Genomic DNA, 22,918 nt, shown 5'->3' with positions numbered 1-22,918 from the left:
CCTCATCCTTCAAATTTGTCACACAATGTTTACCATACGTGCATGCTACGTGACTTGCAAACCTCAACACAAGTATTTATCAATTTCACAATTACTCAACTAGCATGACTCTAATATCACCATCTTCATATCTCAAAAAAATCATCAAGTATCAAACTTCTCATAGTATTCAATGCACTCTATATGAAAGTTTTTATTATATCCCTCTTGTATGCCTATCATATTAGGACTAATTTAATAACCAAAGAAAATTACCATGCCGTTCTAAAAGACTCTCAAAATAATATAAGTGAAGCATGAGATTTCATCTATTTCTATAAAATAAAACCACCGCCATGCTCTAAAAGGATATAAGTGAAGCACTTGAGCAAATGACAAACTACTCCGAAAGATATAAGTGAATATCAATGAGTAGTCGAATAATTATGCAACTATGTGAAGACTCTCTAACATTTAAGAATTTTAGATCTTGCTATATTATTCAAACAGCAAGCAAAACAAAATAAAATAAAATGACGCTCGAAGCAAAACACATATCATGTGGTGAATAAAAATGTAGCTCCAAGTAAAGTTACCGATGAATGAAGACGAAAGAGGGGATGCCATCCGGGTGTTGGGGAACATAGTAATTTCAAAAAAATTCCTATGCACACACAGGATTGTGGTGATGTATAGCAACGAGAGGGAAGAGTGTGTCTACGTACCCTTGTAGACCGAATGCAGAAGCGTTAGCACAACGCGGTTGATGTAGTCGTACGTCTTCATGATCCGACCGATCCAAGTACCGAATGCACCGCACCTCCAAGTTCTGCACACGTTCAACTCAATGACGTCCCACGAGGTCCAATCCAGCAAAGCTTCACAGGAGAGTTTCGTCAGCACGATGGCGTGGTGACGGTGATGATGATGCTACCGACGCAGGGCTTCGCCTAAGCACCGCTACGATATGATCGAGGTGGATTATGGTGGAGGGGGGCACCGCACACGGCTAAGAGATCAATGATCAATTGTTGTGTCTATGGGGTGCCCCCTGCCCCCATATATAAAGGAGCAAGGGGAGGAGGCGGCTGGCCAGGGAGAGGCATGCCAAGAGGGGGAGTCCTACTCCCACTAGGAGTTGGACCCCTCCTTTTCCTAGTAGGAGTAGGAGAGGGGGAAGGAAAGGGAGAGTAGGAGAAGGAAAGAGGGGGCCGGCCCCCCTTGCCCTAAACCAATTCGGTTTGGGCCTTGGGGGGCATGCCCCACACTCCCCTTGCTTCCCTCTGTTTCCACTAAGGCCCATGTAGGCCCATTAAGTCCCCCGGGGGGTTCCAGTAACCCCCGGTACTCCGATATATGTCTGAAATCTTCCGGAACCTTTCCAGTGTCCGAACATAGTCGTCCAATATAGCAATATTTATGTCTCGAGCATTTCAAGACTCCTCGTCATGTCCGTGATCATATCCGGGACTCTGAACTACCTTCGATACATCAAAACAAAAAAACTCATAATACTGATCATCATAGAACTTTAAGCATGCGGACCCTACGGGTTCGAGAACTATGTAGACATGACCGAGACACGTCTCCGGTCAATAACCAATAGCGGAATCTGGATGCTCATATTGGCTCCCACATATTCTACGAAGATCTTTATCGGTCAAACCGCATAACAACATACGCTGTTCCCTTTGTCATCGGTATGTAACTTGCCCGAGATTCGATCGTCGGTATGTCAATACCTAGTTCAATCTCATTACCGGAAAGTCTCTTTACTCGTTGAAGTCAGGAACAAGTCAAGGGGGTCCCCGAGGCGCCCACGAGGTAGGGGGGCGCGCCCCCACCCTCCTGGTGGCCTCGGGACTCTTCTGGCCCATCTCCGGTACTCCGTGGGCTTCTTCTGGTCCAAAAATGATCCCCGTGAATTTTCAGGTTAATTGGACTCCGTTTGGTTTTCCTTTTCTGCGATACTCTAAAACAAGGGAAAACAGAAACTGGCACTGGGCTCTAGGTTAATAGGTTAGTCCCAAAAATCATATAAAATACCATATAAATGCATATAAAACATCCAAGGTTGATAATATAATAGCATGGAACAATCAAAAATTATAGATACCTTGGAGACGTATCACCCCCCTCCCCGTATATAAAGGAGTGGAGGGGGGAGGGCCGACCCTCTACTATGGCGCGCCCTGGGGAGTCCCACTCCCACCGGGAGTAGGATTCCCCCCTTTCCATGTAGTAGGAGTAGGAGAGTAGGAAAGGGAAGAGAGAAGAGAAGGAAGGAGGGGGCGCCGCCCCTCCCCCTAGTCCAATTCGAACTAGGCCTGGGGGAGCGCACGACCTGCCCTAGGCAGCCCTTCCCTCTCTCCCCTAAAGCCCATTAGGGCCCATATACTCCCCGGGGGGTCCGGTAACCCCCCCGGTACTCCGGTTAATGTCCGAACTCACTCGGAACCATTCCGATGTCCAAACATAGTCATCCAATATATTGATCTTTATGTCTCTACCATTTTGAGACTCCTCGTCATGCCCGTGATCACATATGGGACTCCAAACAACCTTCGGTTCATAAAAACACATAAACTCATAATACCGATCGTCACCGAACGTTAAGCGTGCGGACCCTACGGGTTCGAGAACTATGTAGACATGACTGAGACATGTCTCTGATAAATAACCAATAGTGGAACCTGGATGTTCATATTGGCTCCCACATATTCTATGATGATCTTTATCGGTCAAACCGCATAATAACATACGTTGTTCCCTTTGTCATCGGTATGTTACTTGCCCGAGATTCGATCATCGGTATCTCAATACCTAGTTCAATCTTGTTAACGGCAAGTCTCTTTACTCATTCCGCAATGCATCATCCCACAACTAACTCATTAGTCACATTGCTTGCAAGGCTTATAGTGATGTGCATTACCGAGAGGGCCCAGAGATACCTCTCCGATAGTCGGAGTGACAAATCCTAATCTCGATCTATGCCAACTCAACAAACACCATTGGAGACACCTATAGAGCATCTTTATAATCACCCAGTTACATTGTGACATTTGATAGCACACAAGGTGTTCCTCCGGTATTCGGGAGTTGCATAATCTCATAGTCATAGGAACATGTATAAGTTATGGAGAAAGCAATATCAGTAAACAAAACAATCATCATGCTAAGCTAATGGATGGGTCAAGTCAATCACATAATTCTCTAATGATGTGATCCCGTTCATCAAATGACAACTCTTTGTCCATGGCTAGGAAACTTAACCATCTTTGATCAACGAGCTAGTCAAGTAGAGGCATACTAGTGACACTCTGTTTGTCTATGCATTCACACATGTACTAAGTTTTCGGTTAATACAATTCTAGCATGAATAATAAACATTTATCATGATATAAGGAAATATAAATAACAACTTTATTATTGCCTCTAGGGAATATTTCCTTTAGTCTTCCACTTGCACTAGAGTCAATAATCTAGATTACATTGTAATGATTCTAACACCCATGGAGTCTTGGTGCTGATCATGTTTTGCTCGTGAGAGAGGCTTAGTCAACGGTTCTACAACATTCAGATCCGTATGTATCTTGCAAATCTCTATGTCTCCCTCCTTGACTTGATCACAGATGGAATTGAAGCGTCTCTTGATGTGCTTGGTTCTCTTGTGAAATCTGGATTCCTTTGCCAAGGCAATTGCACCAGTATTGTCACAAAAGATTTTCAATGGACCCGATGCACTAGGTATGACACCTAGATCAGATATGAACACCTTCATCCAGACTCCTTCATTTGCTGCTTCTAAAGCAGCTATGTACTCCGCTTCACATGTAGATCCTGCCACGATGCTCTGCTTGGAACTGCACCAACTAACAGCTCCACCATTTAATAAAAATACGTATCTGGTTTGTGACTTAGAGTCATCCGGATCAATGTCAAAGCTTGCATCGACATAACCGTTTACGATGAGCTCTTTGTAACCTCCATAGACGAGAAACATACACAAGCCTCTGGACCGGCTGTGCCCTGCTGGCCTCTAGGCGCTCCACTACTATGACAGTGCTGACCACCCGGTTGCTGGCGGCGATGTAGAGGTACATGGGCTCTTTGGCAGCCGGAGCCGCCAGGATAGGCGGGGTAGTCAGCGTCTTCTTCAACTGGAGAAAGACCTCGTCCACCTTGTCGTTCCACTCAAAGTGAGTGGTTTTCTTCATGAGTTAGTACAGAGGAAGAGCTTTCCCACCCAGCCGACTGATGAAGCGGCTGATGGATGCCAAGCAGCCGGTGAACTTCTGAATGTCTCATAGTCGGGTGGGCTTCTCCATTCTCTCAATGTCTTTGATCTTCATGGGGTTGCACTCAATGTCGCGTTCTAAGACCAGGAAACCAAGGAGTTGGCCAGCTGGTACCCCAAAGACGCATTTCTCCGGGTTGAGCTTGATCTGAAACCGGCGCAAATTTTCAAAAGTTTCCTTGAGATCTTCCAAGAGGGTGCCGCGTTTCTCCGTCTTCACCACAATATCGTCTACATAGACGTGGGTATTTATGCCGAGTTGCTTGAGGTGGCACTTCTGCATGCAACGCTGAAAGCTGGCAACAACATTTCTCAAGCCAAATGTCATGGTCAGGTAGCAGAAGGCTCTGAATGCTGTGATGAAGGCGGTCTTCAGGCGGCCTGTCGGGTTCAACTTGATCTGGTGATATCCTGAATAAGCATCCAAAAAACTAAACAGCTCGCATCCGGCTATGGAGTCTATCACTTGGTCGATTCGAGGCAAAACAAATGGATCCTTGGGACATGCGCCACTTGTTGTTCTTCTTCAGTACAAGGATTGGGTTGGCAAGCCACTCTGGAAAAAATACTTCCATAATGAAGCCGGCTGCCAGAAGCCGGGCTATTTCTTCACCAACAATTCTTATTTTCTCCTCCGACAGTCGGCGGAGGGGTTGCTTGACCGGCTTGGCGTCTGATCTGAAGTGTAGCTTGTGCTCGGCGAAATCCGTCAGAACACCCGGCATGTCCTTGGGTGACCATGCAAAGATGTCTCGATTCTCATAGAGGAAATCAACGAGCTCGCTTTCCTATTTGCTGTCAAGGTTGGCCCTATGACAACGTGCCTTTCTGGGTGCTCTGGGTCCAAGGGAATCTTCTTCGTCTCTTTGGCCGGCTGGAAGGAGCCCTGGGTCTCTGACTCTTTGGGCTCTGGGACATGTCCGACTACTTGCTGGTCTTGGCCACCACCCGGTCCAGGAGCTTCTTCTCAACAGCAATCACAAGGGACTCGGCCAGCTGACTGCTGGCCGCGGCATAATCGGCCGACTTCTCATAGTCTCCAGATATCGTGATAATGCCCTTGGTTCCTAGCATCTTCATCTTGATGTAGGCATAGTGTGGTACTGCCATGAACTTAGCTAGAGCCGTCCGGCCCAGGAGTACATGATAAGGGCTCTTGAGGTCCACCACCTCAAACCAAATCGCCTCGTGACGGAAGTGATCCTTGTCTCCGAAGATGACATCTATCTTGACCTTCACGACTGGTGAGCAGGATAGGTCGGGCACAATACCATGGAAAACAGTCTGGCTGGGCTGGAGCTGCCTCTCCTTAATGCATAACTTTTCCATGGTATCGCTGTATAGGATTTTGATGCTGCTGCCGCCATCTATCAGAATTCGGGAGAAACGGGCAGCTCGCCTCTCCGTTGCAAGGGTGGCATCCAGCACTAGAGCATAAGAACCCGGAGAAGGCATCACCTCCGGGTGATTAGTACGGCTCCAGCTGATGGGCTTCTCAGACCAATGCATGAATTCTGGAGCACTTGATGCAACGGCGTTCACCTCTTGGTGCTGCTCACGCCAACTGCGCCGATCGTCTGCCACGCTGGTGAAGACAACATAGGCTCCATGCTCTTCGGGGTAGTCATCTTGAATGGTGCCGACTGCTGGTCGGGCCACCGGTAGCTGAGGAGGAGGTGGCGGCGGGCCAGCAGGCGGAGGGGGCAACTGTCCCTTGCCCTTGGAGATTCGGGTGAGCCAGTGGCACTTCAGGGTGGTGTGATTGGATGGCTTCGTGCCGCTGTGGAACTTGCAGGGATAATCAAGAGTCTGCTCGTAGGAGAAGGCGGGTAGCCAAGAAGGCTTGCTGCCCTTCTAGCACTTGGGGCCGGGTTGTCCTTCAGGCTGCTGATCTTCGACTGTCGCTACCTGCCGGCTAGTGGAAGTTGGGGCTTGCACTAGTTGTCGTTCGGCTGCTGCCGCCGACTGTTTTCGGCAGCCGGCGTTCTGGGGGCCGGAGGGAGCACCTTTCCGGAAGTGTTCACTCGGAGCTCCGACTTCATGGAAGAGTCGGCAGTGGCGTACTTGTATGCTATGATCAGCAGTTCGTCGAGTGTGGCTGGCTCGTCGTAGAGGAGTCGGTGCTTGAGCAGGGTGCCCCTTCGTAGGAGTTGCGCAGTTCATCCCACCGCGTCAGGTAGTCGCGAGTGAACTCATCCGGGCCTTGAATGCACAACGAGAGCTGGCGGGGCTTGGGCGGCCGTTTGTAGGTGCTGGTGAAGTTGCAAATGAACACCTCGGTGAAATCCACCCAGCTGTTGATGTTGTAGGGCTTGAGGCTGTTCAGCCATGTCTGAGCCGTGCCCTCGAGCATGCGGGACGTACTTCACGCAACACGCTTGTTGTCGTTCGCTATGCTGATGGCTGTGGAGTAGTCCACCAGCCAATCCTCCGGCTTCACGGAGCCGTTTTACTTGGGCGTGTCTCTTGGCAGCGAGAACCCTGTGGGGAAGGGCTCGTTGCGAATGAGGGGGCCGAAGCAAGGCGGGCCCATCACATCTTCTTCTTCCAGCGCCAGGGATCGCGCCAGGCGGTTGATCCGGTGGCGGGCATCATTTTCTCCGACTCCCTCTCGGCGGCCCAGCCGATCGCCGAGCTTCGGGTGGTCAACAGGCGGCGGGGAAATGCGCCTCTCCTTCGTGGAGGCGGAGGTGGCGGGTAGTCGCCCCATTGTTCTACTGCTCGTGGGCGGCCGTCTTGGTCACGCTCGATGGTGATGCGAGTCCGGCTGCGGCTGGCAGCCGGCTCCTTGACTCGTCTATCACAGACGCCTCCTGTCGGCGTCCAGGAGGTTGCGCCATGCTCTTGGCGAAGGGGCGGGTTCTCCACCCGCTGGCCAGGCTCTTCCGCACAGCAGCCGACTTCTTGCAGGGCGGCCGCCGCATCGATAAGCTGCTGAATGCGCTCCATCATGTAGTGACGCTCGTCGCCCTCCAGGTGGCCCAGCTCATCTGCTGCCGCCTGGGCAGTGCGTATGTTCTCCACGGGCGTGGCGTCGACAGGGCGGTCTACCCCAAACATGCTAGCGACAATGCCGCCTCGCTGCCGGATCGTGCCCACGCGGCTGGGCCCGCCAGCAGCCGGCGTGCCGCCAACAACGCGATCAACCTCCGGAAGCGAGACATGGCAAGCTTCAAGCGTCTCGGCATCTGCATCTGCCACAATAGGCGTGGACATGCCCCGCATTACCGCCTGCAATGGGTCCTGGCCGGCTCCTCCGGAAGCCCCATCGTGGCTGATGACAAGCACCTCCGTGACGGTGCTGCCGCCGCTCTCCACGCGAGGGAGCGGGTCATCGATGACCACCACATTGGTGGGGAAGGAGTCGAAGGAGGCCATATCTGTGTCGACAAGCATCGGGTCGGTGGAGCCAACTGACTCCAGGTAGGTAACGGGCTCGTTGGCGACGTGGAGCTTGTCCAGGAGGTCGACGAAGCAGCTCTCGGAGCTGAGTGTGCCCGCGATGGGCGCGGGATCGTTGGAGAGCTGGATCTCGTCAACAAGATCGGCGAGGCAGGATGCCATGCAGGCGACTTCTGCGCTACGCAGTGCATCGGCGCAAGCGCCATCGGGTGTGCCAGGCTAGCTACGCTCGCTAGGGAGGAACAAAGGTTCCCGTCCAGAATAGATCTCCGGACGACGGTGCACCTGGCCCCACGGTGGGCGCCAAATGTCGGGGGTGTCGTGCGACATATGCCAAAGGATGGCTTATCATGTTGGCGGATAGTAAGACGTCGCCGGTGCTAGGAAATGGGATAAGGCGTAGACACGTACGCCGGCGGACTTTACCCAGGTTCGGGGCTCTCCTAGGAGATAACACCCCTAGTCCTGCTCTGTGGGGTCTCCGCATGATCACTCAAGCAACAAAGGTGGCTACAAGCTTGCTCCTTGAGCTGTTTCTCTAGAGGGGGAGGAAGAACAAGGCTAGCCCTAGCTTCCTCTCTCTATAGGTGTGTACGTGTGTGTCTAAGGTCTGAACCCATTGCATGGCTGCCCTTGGGGTTTATATAGGCCTACCCCCTAGGGGTACAATGGTAATCTGGCCGGGTGTAGTCCCGGCTGTCAGTGTCTATGGTCGCCGGCTTCTCCGCCGGCCGCTGGGGCCCGCTGGTTGTCTCGTACTTCATCGACAAGCCGCACCCGCCGCTTGCGGGTCCTGCCGGCAGCTTAATACTGTGGTGATGCCACTGATGATGTGTGGTTTGTCGGGGAAGGCGTGGTTACAGTGCCGCCGCCTGGTGGGCGTTCACTATAGCCACTCCCCATCTCTTCTGATTAATGGCACACAAACTCTGAGGGAGGGGGAGGGTTGCCTGCTGGGAGTCGGCCTCCCCTCACGCCAGCTGGTTGATGCTCACCGCCTTCCAGCTCCTCACGGACAGGTAGGGCCCGCTACCAGCGAGCCATACCGACGGCTCGTAGTGGGGACATGGTCTTCTCTGCCAGGTGTGATGTCACGGGCCGCGTGGCAACAGCGACGTGTCGGACGAGGGTGTCTGTCCAGTACGGTGCACTATGGCCGCGCCCCGCCCTGGATTCGGGGGTCGCAGATGGCACTGTAGCCACACCCGTCTCGTCGCCTTAATGTGGTGCAAACTTTGAGGGCGTGAGGGGCCTCCTGCTAGGAGTTGGCCTCTCTGGAGGCCGCTTGCCAGGAGGCGACCCATCTCATGGTTTCCTTCTGAAGAGCACCGCCCTCCGGCAGCCAGCCGATGCTACCAGCCGGCCCAGAGAAGGCGGTACTTCGTCCTTGGAGTTCGAGGGGCGCAGCCAGCCCTGATGTCTCGAATCGTCACGGGGAGCAGATGAGGCTACCAGTGGTCGCTTACTTCGTCCTCATTGAATGGGAGTAGCCGAGCACTTTGCAATGTTCCTCTTGAGGCCCAAGGCCTTACCGAATAGCAAAAGGATTCTACGAACAACTTGAAGATTTTTTTCTGAAAGCAAAGGGGTTTCCCCTCGCCCCAACTTTTATGAAAGTCAATGCAACCACGACCGGACAGACTGTTAAACATCTCTCGGCGACAACTAAAGTAGCTGCCATAGATCACGCACATAAGGGTTCAAATACTACAGTATTACATCTCTCACAGAGAGTTTTCCTGAACAAAGGTAAGATAGAGCATGACACAGATGTGATAAAAGAACAAAATGAAATCACACTACTCTTCGAACTCCACCACCATGATCCTTTAGCTAGTCCAGGTGATTCTAAGTAGTTCCCCACTTCGCCGATCCAAAAGTCATAAGCACTGGAGAAGTAAAGCACCCTGGACCTCTGAACATATGATTTTCCATTGTTTGATCATTGCCCCCAGTCGATCCAACACACAACATATACTTCTCCATCTTCTCCCCTAAAAGACAAAGTCATTTCGCAAAATCCATAAGCACCACAAGGTAGCAGAAGATGCATTGTTAAGAGCTTCACAGTGTTTTTTCTTTTTCCAAAAGGAAGACAGGGAAGCAAACGATACAGGACGAGGGATATTGAAAGATTCAGCAATCACAGCCCAAATCTCTCTTGCAACAATGCAATCAAATAACAAATGTTGAATCGATTCCATTTTATTACAAAAGACACAAGTCAAATCTTCAACATGTCTTCTTTTGGCAAGATTATCTCTAGTCAGGCTTTTGTTATTATACATCAGCCATAAGAAAACATGAATATCTGGAGGAACTTTAATTTTCCAGATGAAATCTTTAATTTCAGACAAGATCCCACCAAAGATGATCATCTTATAGAAGGATTTAACGGAGTATTGACCAGAAGGTTCCAGTGTCCAAATGGGCAATCTGTCTCGGAAGATAGTGTAGTTTGTTTAACCAGATCCACTAAAAGGTTACATTTAAGCATAATAGACTCATCCACACATATTCTAAAGGTAAGTTGGAGGTGCTCTCCATCCCAAACCTGGTCCAGAGTAGCATCTTGTTGTTGGCAAATATCATATAAATCCCAAAAAGAAATTTTGAGGGAACATACCCCACCCAATTATCATGCCAAAAGGCAATATTCTCTCCATTTCCAGGGGCCCATTTCTAGAAAGTTTTTTTTGCAGCAAGAGCCCAAGCAACGCTTTTCCAGAAGGGAGAGCCCAGGGTAGTTTTAGCATAAAAAATAATGCGTTTGTCAATGCTCATATTTGAAGCAAATAATTTTTTTCCAATCTCCCTCCCTCCATCATAAAATGTTTTCACCCATGAAGTAAGAAGAGTCATGTTAAATTTCCTGAGGTTGGGCACTTCCAGACCACCAAATTCTTTCTTTATAGCCACAAGGCCCCAATTAGCTAAATGATACTTATGTACATCTCCCACATTGCCCCAGAAAAAATGAGACATTTGGGAGAAAATCATGTCAATAGCCCACTTAGGGAATTTCATCATACCCATGAGATAGGAAGGAATACTAGCAATAGAAGTAGTTAATAAGATCAATTTGCCTCTATAGTAAAGAAGTTTTACCAACCAACCAACAATGTTCTTAATAATTCTATCAATAATAGGTTGCAGGTCCTCTCTCCTAAGTTTTTTAAAGTGCAGGGGAATCCCAAGATATTTGAAAGGAAATTCACCAAATTGACAACAGAAAATCTGAGCAAATTCATTGGACCTTGACTCAGAGACATGAATAGAATGAAGATCACTTTTATGAAAATTAATTTTTTAACTAGAAAGTTTGTCCAAACAGGGCAAAATCCACTTCAAATTTCTGGCATGATCAAAGGAGTCTTGAATGAGCAGAATGGTATCATCTGCATACTGCAGACTCACCCCCCAGGTATGGCATGCGGGAGGAGCCCACCAATTAGACCCTGATTGACAGCTTTAATCAACATCTTAGAAAAGACATTAGCCACCAGATTAAAGAGTAGGGGGGAGTGAGGGTCACCTTGTTTCAACCCCTTCTTCCCAGTAAAATGAGGTCCATTGGTATGATTCATCCTAACTTGGAAAGTCCCATGTTTTAGGGTACTAAAAACCCAAGAAACCCATTTTTTTTACCAAAGCCTCTAGAAAGAAGCATTTCCTCCCAAAAAATCCCAACTAACTCTATCATATGCTTTCTCATAATTAAGTTTAAGAATTGTCCCACTATAGTTAGATCTGTGGAGTTCATGGATCACTTCATGAGCCATAACTACACTCTCCAAAATAAATCTCCATTTAATAAAAGCAGTTTGATTGGGAGAAATTAATTTGTCACAAAGTGGTGAAACCCTAGTAGTGATAGCCTTAGAAAAAAATCTTAATAGCGCAGTTATTAAGGTTGATAGGTCTAAAGTTCTTCACCTCTCTTGCGTGAGGAATATTTGGGATGAGGGTGATAATGGCAAAGTTAAGCTTATAGATATCAAGATCACCATTCTCAAAATCTTTAATCATCCACATAAAGTAATCTTTAATCAGATCCTAGAAGGTTTGGTAGAAAAGGAAAGATAGACCATCTGGACCAGGGGCCCCACTAGCATAAGAGCGCATAATAGTTTTTTTAATCTCTTCCTCAGAAAAGGTTTTTTCAAAATTAACTCTCTCTTCATCACTGACCATCCTTGAAGGAAATATGCCCTAGAGGCAATAATAAAGTTATTATTTATTTCCTTATATCATGATAAATGTTTATTATTCATGCTAGAATTGTATTAACCGGAAACATGATACATGTGTGAATACATAGACAAACAGAGTGTCACTAGTATGCCTCTACTTGACTAGCTCGTTGATCAAATATGGTTATGTTTCTTAACCATAGACATGAGTTGTCATTTGATAAATGGGATCACATCATTAGGAGAATGATGTGATTGACTTGACCCATTTCGTTAGCTTAGCACTTGATCGTTTTAGTGTACTGCTATTGCTTTCTTCATGACTTATACATGTTCTTATGACTATGAGATAATGTAACTCCCGATTACCGGAGGAACACTTTGTCTGCTACCAAACATCACAACGTAACTAGGTGATTATAAAGGTGCTCTACATGTGTCTCCGATGGTACTTGTTGAGTTGGCATAAATCAACATTATGATTTGTCACTCCGATTGTCGAAGAGGTATCTCTGGGCCCACTCGGTAATGCACATCACTATAAGCCTTGCAAGCATTGTAACTAATGAGTTAGTTGCGGGATGATGCATTACAGAACGAGTAAAGAGACTTACCGGTAACAAGATTGAACTAGGTATTGAGATACCGACGATCGAATCTCGGGCAAGTAACATACCGATGACAAAGGGAACAACGTATGCTGTTATGCGGTTTTACCGATAAAGATCTTCATAGAATATGTGGGAGCCAATATGAACATCCAGGTTCCGCTATTGGTTATTGACCGGAGACGTGTCTCGGTCATGTCTACATAGTTCTTGAACCCGTAGGGTCCGCATGCTTAAAGTTCGGTGACGATCTATTATGAGTTTTTGTGTTTTGATGTACCGAAGGTAGTTCGGAGTCCCGGATATGATCACAGACATGACGAGGAGTCTCGAAATGGTCGAGATGTAAAGATTGATATATTGGACAACGATATTCGGACACCGGAAGTGTTCCGGGTGATTTCGGTGAAAACCGGAGTGCCGGAGGGTTACCGGAACCCCCCAGGAGAAATAATGGGCCTTATGGGCCTTAGCGGAGAGAGAGAGAGGGCTGGTGTAACACCCCAAAATTTTGACCTTGATTTATTAATTAAAATTTTGCCAGGAAATTAATTTTTTATTTTCTGGGTTTATCTTTTAATTTCAGATCACTCTGTCCCTCTGAATTTTTGAGTTTTTTTCCTTCTAGGTGGAAACCTTTCGAAAATATTGTTGGACTTGTATATCTTCCCAAGACCATTTCTTTTTATCAGTGGAATTATTTCTACAATTATTTTTCCTGAGCTTTAATTCTTAAAAAATGATTTTTCATAAGTTTTAGAGTTCCATTTGCACTACAACCCTTTTAAATACTTCTTTAAAATTTCCACCAAAGTTTGGGGATGTCATGTGATGTTCCCACATAACTTTTATGCAGAAATATCTTTTAGTCATTTGGAGATTTTGAGCCCTACCCCAAGTTTTCAAATCTGGTCCAGTTTGTAATTTGCACTACAACCTATTTAAATATTTCTTTAAAAATTCCACCAAAATTGGGGGATGTTAGTAGTAGTGTTTAATTCAACTTTATGAAAAAACCCATTGGTGTTCTTTGAAAAATTTGAGCAAATCATCCTCATCTTCATTCTGGTCTAGTTTGGTGTTTTGTACTGCAACCATGTTTTATCTTGCCATATTGCCCTTGATTTGTTCTCCTGCTTATAGACCAGCCTACCAAACCCTTAAGTCCAGGAGATTGGACCCATTGGAGTATTTTTGGTCCATGCAATAATGCCCTTCACTTTCTGTCCAGAACTGAAGATTTGCAAAACTTGCACTAACAAGTTTCTGGTTTTGCCAAAATAGCCTCGCCAACATCACTTGCACCTAAAGAAATCCCAACCTGGAGATTTGGGCCACCAGAAGAGATGCATAGATGCCCATGGCATTCTGTCGAGTACCTTGTGTTCATGGACAACTTTGGCATAGTTTTATGTTTGCACTATGATCTTGCCCCTCTGGACAAACCAGCATGTCCACTAATCTCTTAGCCACCTCTAACCTAGACCGGTTAATTGCCAGCCTCACCCAAGCCCTCTAGGCCACCCTAGCTTTCTATCGAGCATGTAGCATGCGTGCTCTGAGCGCGCCCAGAGTGCACGTTTTGCACATGCGCGCAACCGAGCCGCCGCGTCTTGCCCCTGGCCTTTGCTCGCCTCCAGGGCCGCGCCCCATTCTCGTCCACTCGCCAGAACCCTCCAAGCCGCCCCTGGCGCCCTACAACGCCGCCATCAGAGCCCTCTTGGCGGCACACCGGAGTCCACAACACGCCCCTGCCATGGCAGCGCCGCCCAAGCCATAGCCACCCGCCAGCTGCCCTCTGGAATAGCTTGAGCTCATCCACGAGCCCGTCCGCTAGCGCCCGTCGCCGCCACGTCGCCCTGCCAGCAACAGAACGGCGGTTCGCCGGTGTTCTTATCCATAGCCGCGGGAAACGACGCCGACCACCTATAAAAGGAGCCCTCGAGCTCGTCCAGACCCTCAGGCGACCTCAGGACATCTCCCTAGTGCTCCCATAGCCAGCAATCGACGGAGGGAGGCCGTCTGCCTCGTCTCCGGCCAGTTCGGCCGCTGCCACGCTCCGGTGTTGTACGTCGCGAGCAGGGCCTCCCTAGTTCTTCTAGCACCACAGTCCGACTACCCTCAACCGTGCGGAGCCGCCCCACCTCTCTAGCCCGATCGGGAGCCACCATAGCTCGAGACCTCGATCCACCCGAAACCACAGTCCGCCACGGAGCAAGCCATCGGCGACCCCCTCCACCCCCGCCAGCCTATCAACCACTGGGAGGACCGCCCCTGGACCAACGGATCCATCCACGCCCTCAGAATCCCACGTGGAGCCGCCGTTCGTCGGCGGCAATCGCCGGAGCCCTGCCACCGCTCGGCCAGAGAAGGAAGGAGGGCGCGGGCGACTGGTCAAACCCGACCAGTGGAGCCGACAGCCCCACCTACCAGTGACCCCAGCTCTGCCAACGTGTTTTAAGTGGAAACGTAAAACACAGGAGTATGTCTTCTCTGTCTCGAAAGCGTATTCTTATTCGAACCGTTTTTCTTTTCCTGTTTAATTTAAAAACAGATTTTGACCGAAACTTTGACTAGCTATAAATTTTTAAATATAACTCCGTTTGACCTGATTCTTTTTTTGTTGTTTCCCAAATTTCATCTAGTTTATTTCCATATTTATTTGAAAATTTTCCAAACAACTTTTTCTGTACTGTTTTGAAACCATGTGTTAATTTAAATTTTCTTAAAATAGGATTTTGAAGAAGGAAACAACTTTCAAAAGTGCACCCCACCTGCATACTCTTGAAGGCAAGCATTCTGAACCCCGACATAATATTTGTTGTGTGTCATTCGATGCTAATACGACACCACCTTGACATGAAGTGTTCGGTAGTTTATGTGGTGTTATGATCATATTCATGAGTGCATAATGATGATTCCTTGCTGTTGGAATTTGATATGCTTCTGATAGTAATCGCCCTCATATGCCTTTCATGCCTATCGGGAGGAATCCGGGAAAGTCTCTGTCTTGGGTAGACACGAACTTGTCTCTAATAATTCGTTGAGACGATTATGTCCGGTAAGGCATGGTGAGGTATGATGAGTGGTGATTCTGTTTGTTGGTCTAAAATGTATTTGTTATACTAATCCCGCAGGGAATGCCTTAATCTCCTGAGTCGACCATAGATCGAGTCTTGTTCCAGTAACCCCCATACTTGTTTCGTACTACCACTTGTCCCTGCCATAGGTAGGGTACGGTTCAGTAAGTTGTCAACCCCTTCGTAGCACACACCATACAGAGAGGCCATGGTGGAAGATACCGGCTGCATCCGATAGACATGCCACTACAAGAAATATGTCAACTAGTAACCTTCTGTCAGTGACCCTGGAAGAATTGGTCATAGATCTATGACCATTTGAGACCAATTGGTCAAAAGCTGTTCGGGGGGCTCCAAACCCTAAACCATTGCGACCATTTTGGTCAGAAAGGTCGGAATTTCCTTACACGAAATGGTCATAAAGCACACAGCACTAGTCCGCTGCCCTATTTCTAGCTGATCATGACCAATATAGATGGTAATAACCTTGTAAATTGTGGTGGATTGGTTTGACTTGGCGCCACCTCATCAGTTTTGCCTATGTGTCATGCCCATGTGTCAATTTTTACCCTAGGTTGTGAAGCAACCTATATTTCTGTCATTCCCAAAATTCCCAAAAAAATCTCATAAATTCTTTGGGTCATACCTTCATCAAATATGTAAAAATCCTTCCTTGCCTAGTTCAAAACTAATTCAACAATATTCATTTTCCTATTTTGTTCACAACAACACTTTATGAAGGAAGTGCTATTTATATATTCTTGATTGCCCTCGGAATTTTTTGGCACTCTTTCCTATCCAAATCATTACCGCATGAAAAAATTCAGCTCCATTTGCCTAGCAAATCTTCCTCGGCAAATTTCTAATGTTTTTGTCCACCTAGAAGCATTGTGAAGGAAGTACCTTTTTTATATATCGAAATGACATGAAATTTATACAGTTCCCTCATATGCCCAAATTATCACCCTCATCCAAATTGCAGCTCAGTCAAATCATCTATGTGAGCCCAAGTTCAATTTATATTTTATGGCCAAATTGGCACGTTGCAAAGCAAGTGTTATCTAGACCACTCCTATTACCCTCAAATTTTTTGGGCACTCCTCCATACCCAAATCATTACCACATGATAATATTCAGCTCAGTTTTCCTAGTAAATCTTTCTCAGGAAATTTCCAAAGTTTCTACCTTGAGAGAAGCTTTGTGAAGTAAGTACTAGCTAGGCTTACCCAAATGATCTGAAAATTTACCAACACATGACCATACCTATTTAACTTACCTACACCAATGTTGAGCTCATTTCATTCACCCAATCTCTCTCACTAGTTTTCCCAAGTTTCTGTCCATAGAAGAGCATTGTGAAGGAAGCACTACTTTGGCATGTCCAAATGGTATCAATTTTCTACAGTGCTTTCCTATGCCCAAATAACCATCCTCCACCAAATTTCAGCTCAATCCATTCATTATTTTGAGCCCAGCTTCAACATTAATATTTTTGTCCAGCCTGGTACTTTGCAAAGAAAGTACCACCTAGGATCCTCCTTTTGAGCTAAAAATTTGTGAAGACATTCTCCTTAGTAGATGATCATCCTCAGCCAAAACTCACGCCCATTGGCCATGTGCATTTCCCGTATCGCTAATCAAACACTTGGCTGCTAATTCATCTTTGAGCATAGGTCTGTCTCCTCGTGAGATTCCTCTATTGTAATTTTCTTCCTAGCACCTACCTGGGTAGTGCCCAACCCACTAGACATGCCTAAGCCTACCAGAACACATGTCAACGCCAAGGTCACGCGGTGACCACGCGGCGGGCATGCGAGTTTACGCGCTTTGGAGTTGGGGCCCTGGGCCACATCCAAACCTCGACGTATAGCCACCAAACCATGTATTTATGATTAAATAGATACTTATGTAACTAGAAATGATTCTTAGAAAAAATAAAGAGCAAACAATAAGGTAGGTGCAGTTCAAAATTGACCCACTTCCTACTGAATCGACAGAAATTTGTCTTTTTCACAAGTGGTGGATCAAAACTTTTGACACCAAACCATTTTGTCAATTATGCATTAAATATGGCCTAATATTTTATAAAAATGATTTGGTCCAATTTTGCAACAAATATATGGTAGCTCCTTCACAAAAAACTCATTTTGGGCATTCAAAAAATGGAAAATGATTTTTCCGTGCAAAGAAAATGAAAACTCCCTTAGGCAACATTGTTTGGAATTCCAAGATGCACCCTTGTGCACAATATGAGATCATTTGAACAAACTATGCCATGAATGTGGCCATAAGTTTGATCATTTGGCTTGAAAGCCCTGAATCTTCACGCATGATAGCTCATTTCTGATAACACTTTTTTAAAATAATTATCGTATTACAAGTTTTTTATTTTTCCTGGAAACTTGGTCACATATAATACACAATGCGAAGGTTTCCCAAATTTTTGATTTTTTTTGAATTTTTTATGCCCGTTTCGAAATGTGGTCGAAACGGCGGGTTTGACCGTTCCTAGCTAGTGGTTGAATCTTGGAATTTTTTTTGGAGTTTCTCTGATTAAATAGATACTTATGTACCTATAAATGATTTTTGGAAAAAATAAAGAGCAAACTACGAGGCAGCTACACTTCAAATTTGACCCGCTTCCTACTGAATCGGCGGGAATTTGTCTTTTTCACGAGAGGTGGATCAAAACTTTTGACACCCAACCATTAGGTCAATTGTGCATTAAATATGGCCTGGTATTTTAGAAAAATGATTTGGTCCAATTTTGCAACAATTATTTGGGAGGTCCTTCACAAAAAAACCTCCTTTGGGCACTCAAAAAATGGAAAATGGTTTTTTCGTCCAAAGAAAATGAAAACTTCCTTAGGCAACATTGTTTGCCATTCCAATATGCACCCTTGTGCACAATATGTGATCATTTGAACAAACTATGCCATGAATGTGGCCATAAGTTTGATCATTTGGCTTGAAAGCCATTGATCTCCACACGTGATAGCTTGTTTCTGAGAACACTTTTTTAAAATAATTGCCGTATTACAAGTTTGTTATTTTTCCTGGGAACTTGGCCACATATAATGACACAATGCGAAGGTTTCCCAATTTTTTGATTTTTTTGAATTTTTTATGCCTGTTTCAAAATGCGGACAAAACGGCGGGAATGACCATTCCTAGCTAGTGGTTGAATCTTGGAATTTTTTTTGTATTTCTCTGATTAAATAGATACTTATGTACCTAGAAATGATTTTTGGAAAAAATAAAGAGCAAACTACGAGGTAGCTACAGTTCAAATTTGACTCGCTTCCAACTGAATCGGTGGGAATTTGTCTTTTTCACGAGAGGTGGATCTAAACTTTTTACACCCAACCATTTGGTCAATTGTCCATTAAGTATGGCCTAGTATTTTAGAAAAATGATTTGGTCCAATTTTGCAACAATTATTTGGGAGGTCCTTCACCAAAAACCTCCTTTTGGGCAGTCGAAAAATGGAAAATGGTTTTTTCGTCCAAAGAAAATGAAAACTTCCTTAGGCAACATTGTTTGCCATTCCAAGATGCATCCTTGTAGATGTATAATCACACAATGCGAATGTTCTTCATTTTTTTGTGAATTTCCTATGCCGATTTCAAAATGTGATCAAATTTTCCCGCATGACCCTTCTTAGTTAGGTGGTTAATAATGCAAAACTATTGGTTTGTCTATGATGAAATAGCTACTTTTGTATCTAAAAATGATTTTTTTAGAAAATAAATAGCAAACTATAAGATACCTGTAGTTCAAATTTGACTTGTTTCTTGCCAAATTGGTTGTTTCTCAAAATACCTAGAAAGATCGGAAATGCAATCAAATTGATGATCATCGATGAAAGGTGGTCTAACTTAAGTGAAAATTTTAGTGATGCCATTTTGCAAAATATTTTTGGTAGCTGCCTCACAAACCTCCCTTGTTTTTAACACTAAGAAGAGTAATTTTTAATAGCTCATTTTTGAACAAATCAGGACGCAGCACACGGATCACCCCACTGTATTCGATCTGAGCCGTCCGCCTCCTACTGATCCAGCGTCTCTCCCTTCATCCCTCGACCCCTCCTTCCCGAGAAACCCTAGGTCAAGCACTGCCGTCTCCCTATCCCCGATCCAGATCCGTCCTCCTCCGATGCCCTCCCCTCCGCTCCATCCTCCCCTTGGACAAGATCCGACACGCACGTCCCACACATCGACCGCGCCCTCCCACCCACACATCGCCGCCGCCACCCACCGTCTTGTCTGACCTCGTCGCCGCCACCCGCCGCCCCCTCCCTCTCCTCCTCCCATCAGAAGAGAAGAGGGATCTCATGCCCATCCATGGCCACCCCCGCGCCGGCGGGGACGGGGTACTCGCAGGCGAGCTTCTACAGCTCACTGGGGTCTTCGTGCTGTCCATGCCGGGGGTCTGGTCGCTCATCAAGCCCCCTGCTCCGCCATGCCCTCGCCTACCCGGCCCTCCGCACTGCCATGATCTCTGGCCCGGCCGCGCCCCCGATGTGCCCACGGCCGTGGGCTCCAGCCACCGTCGCCGTTGTTGTCCAAGTAGGCCCTTTCGCTCCTTCCTCGCCCAGATCCACATGCTCCTCCTCACCTTCTCCTCCTATCCGCCCCTTTGCTGCAGGTCATCATGGCGTGGAGATGGCGATGACGGCAGGAGGTCTCCAACCTTGCCCTGCTCGATATGGATGAGGCTGCACCTAGCTTCGGCCCTGCTCTGCTCGAGGAGGAGGGGCAGGAGGAGAGGTTTCGTTCCATCGAGGTAGGCGCCGTCCATTCCCTCTTCCCCCATCCCTCGCCCGGTTCTTGTTCTTTTGTACTCGTCGATGTGATGAGTCCCGTTCGATGACTGCTCTTGATTTGTGCAGTAGGAGGCTTTGTGCGGTTCTGTTGTCAGGGTTTCCTAATTCTAGAACTGGATTGGAACTGGGATGCAGTAAAATACTTTGCATCCAAACGCACAAGATTCAACAAGTTTTAACTTACTTTTCCAGTTAATTAAATGGACATCTTGGATTAGTTAGAAAATCATGAATTATTTGCAGAAATCCATAGAAGTATTGTACTCCAGTGTGCATTACTTACATAAACTTTCTTGCAAGCTTATTTTCTGACTTGTATATTCTGAAACTGAAAAAGCTTAGTTAACTTCTGTTAAGTTTCAGTAATATTCAGTGGAGTATTTACTATAAATTTTGCACATCACAGTAATTTCACTTGCTGTTAACTGATGTAGCATTAGGAGTAGTTTTACTACAGTACTTCTTGAATAGGATGAATGGATGGTGAGGAAGTTTTACTGCAGAGTAGGATTGCACAGGGAGTAGTTAGGAGTAGTAGATGTTGATGATCATAGTCAGGAGTAGTTTTGCCTTTGGTGATCATCCAAAAATGTGATGTACTATTGTACTTTGAGTGAAAATGGAATGGTGCGATCCTGCACAAAATACTTTGAGTGAATGTTGAGTACTGTATGCACTTGTGTAGTGGATGTTGAGTAATGTATGCACTTGTGTAGTAGAACCCCAACTGATTTGTTCTCAATCTAATTGCTTGCTGGTTACTCAGTTTTTATATCTGGACAGTGTTGTAATACACTATTGTGTCCCTACGATGTGAAAGTTATGGTCTGAATAGCTTTATATTAGGATCTACTTGAGTCTCTATGATGTTCTCTCTTAGTATCATGTCATGAGCTGTGAGTCGTGCATATATAACTGAGCTGTATAAGACCAGCAAGTTTTTTTTTGCCAATTAGCTTTCCATGTGCATGCTCTTAATCCCCATAGCACTAAGAGAGGACCTTATTGATTCCCATATTACTAATTTCTGTATCAAACATCTATGTGCTAGCTCTGTCAAATATAATCAACTGAAATAATCTTGCTTGGTTAATGAAGTATTGACTTGCATTTGGTTGGTTGTGATTCCAAGCATGTTGTAGTTCTAGACATTAGTAGTACTTGTTACTGCAAGCATGTTGTTTCCTATCACACTGAATTTCCACCTGAATATATGTTAGCATGAGCGTGGTATGTTGTGTTGAACTGGAGAAACCGTAGCTAGTGCAGCCCATTCAGAAGTGAGTTACACATTTTTTTCTGCTGAGATACACGAATGTGGAAAGATGGGTTTTTGCTTGCTTAAGTTTTTTCTATGGTCTGCATCTACTCTATGTCTGTATGTTGAGTTTTACTTTGCCTGACCTCATATACAGAGATTTCACTCCTCTAGTTTTGCTTCCCTGTTTTTTATTGTTGGAGTTGTTCCCTAGTTAATAGTTTTGTCCCGGAATCAGGCATTATTGGTGCTGCTTCAGGATGTGAAGATATATCTGTTGTGTTTTTGTCTCTTTTTCTTTTCATCCTCAGTGTGACCTGTTAATGAAGTATTGGTTGGTTGTGATTCCAAGCATAGATCTCTTGACGTTTCTACTTGTTAGTGCATTTCGATCTGAACATGTTGGCATCAGCGTCTCAATTAATTTACAGTAGTATATATATGCACGTTTCATCTTAGTCTATCGGCAAGTATTTATGAGTGTCTCAATTAATTTAGTATGTTTTTCTATTTGTACTTGGATAGAAAAGCTAAAATCTGTATAGTGCTCTGTGTGTAATACCAAGTTGTTCCTGTTATTTACAAACTGATGTTCTTATACACTGATCCACAACACCTTACATTACACATTTGAAATTAATTAAAATACATCTAAACACAGTGCTTCAACACAGATTTATCCTATGATTATACCTGAGACATTAGTTTGTTTTTATGCTTTTGTTTCCCACAGTGCTTCAAGCTTGTTTATTAGCTCGATTTGTTCTTATTCTGTTTAACAGGAGCAGAAGCAGCTCATATGACTCTATTGTTGTTCTTGACCTGTTGTTGCTGCTATTGTAGGAGGAGCATGCCTAGGAGAAGAGAGGGCTCATTCCACTTGTTTGGAAGAGAAGACGATGAAGCATGGTGGTTATCTAGATAATCTGCCTTGTGTTTTGGTTGTACTTTGTACCTAGTTATATTGTATTCTGTAGTAGTCAGCACATTCTGGAGCAGAATCCAGTGAAGTTGTAAAACTGTAAGAAATGTGAGAAATATACTTTGTACCTAGTTCTGTTTCATTTGAAATATTTGTCATTTGTGTACTGTGAGAAATGTGAGAAATGGAAAGCTGATGAGTTCTTTGATAAAAAGCGATGTGGCTCCACTGCCAGGAAAAATCTGACAATTGGGACCCATCTAAAAACTGGACCACAAAAAACCCTCGAAAATAAAAATGAAATGGACCGCAAAAGGCCATGCCTAGAAAATAAAAAGGCCAAATTGTTGGGCC

The sequence above is a fragment of the Triticum urartu genome, chromosome 4A (assembly GCF_056163025.1).
Source record: "Triticum urartu cultivar PI428250 chromosome 4A, HENAU_Tu73, whole genome shotgun sequence".
Lineage (NCBI taxonomy): Eukaryota > Viridiplantae > Streptophyta > Magnoliopsida > Poales > Poaceae > Triticum > Triticum urartu.
This window is presented reverse-complemented; position numbering follows the sequence as displayed.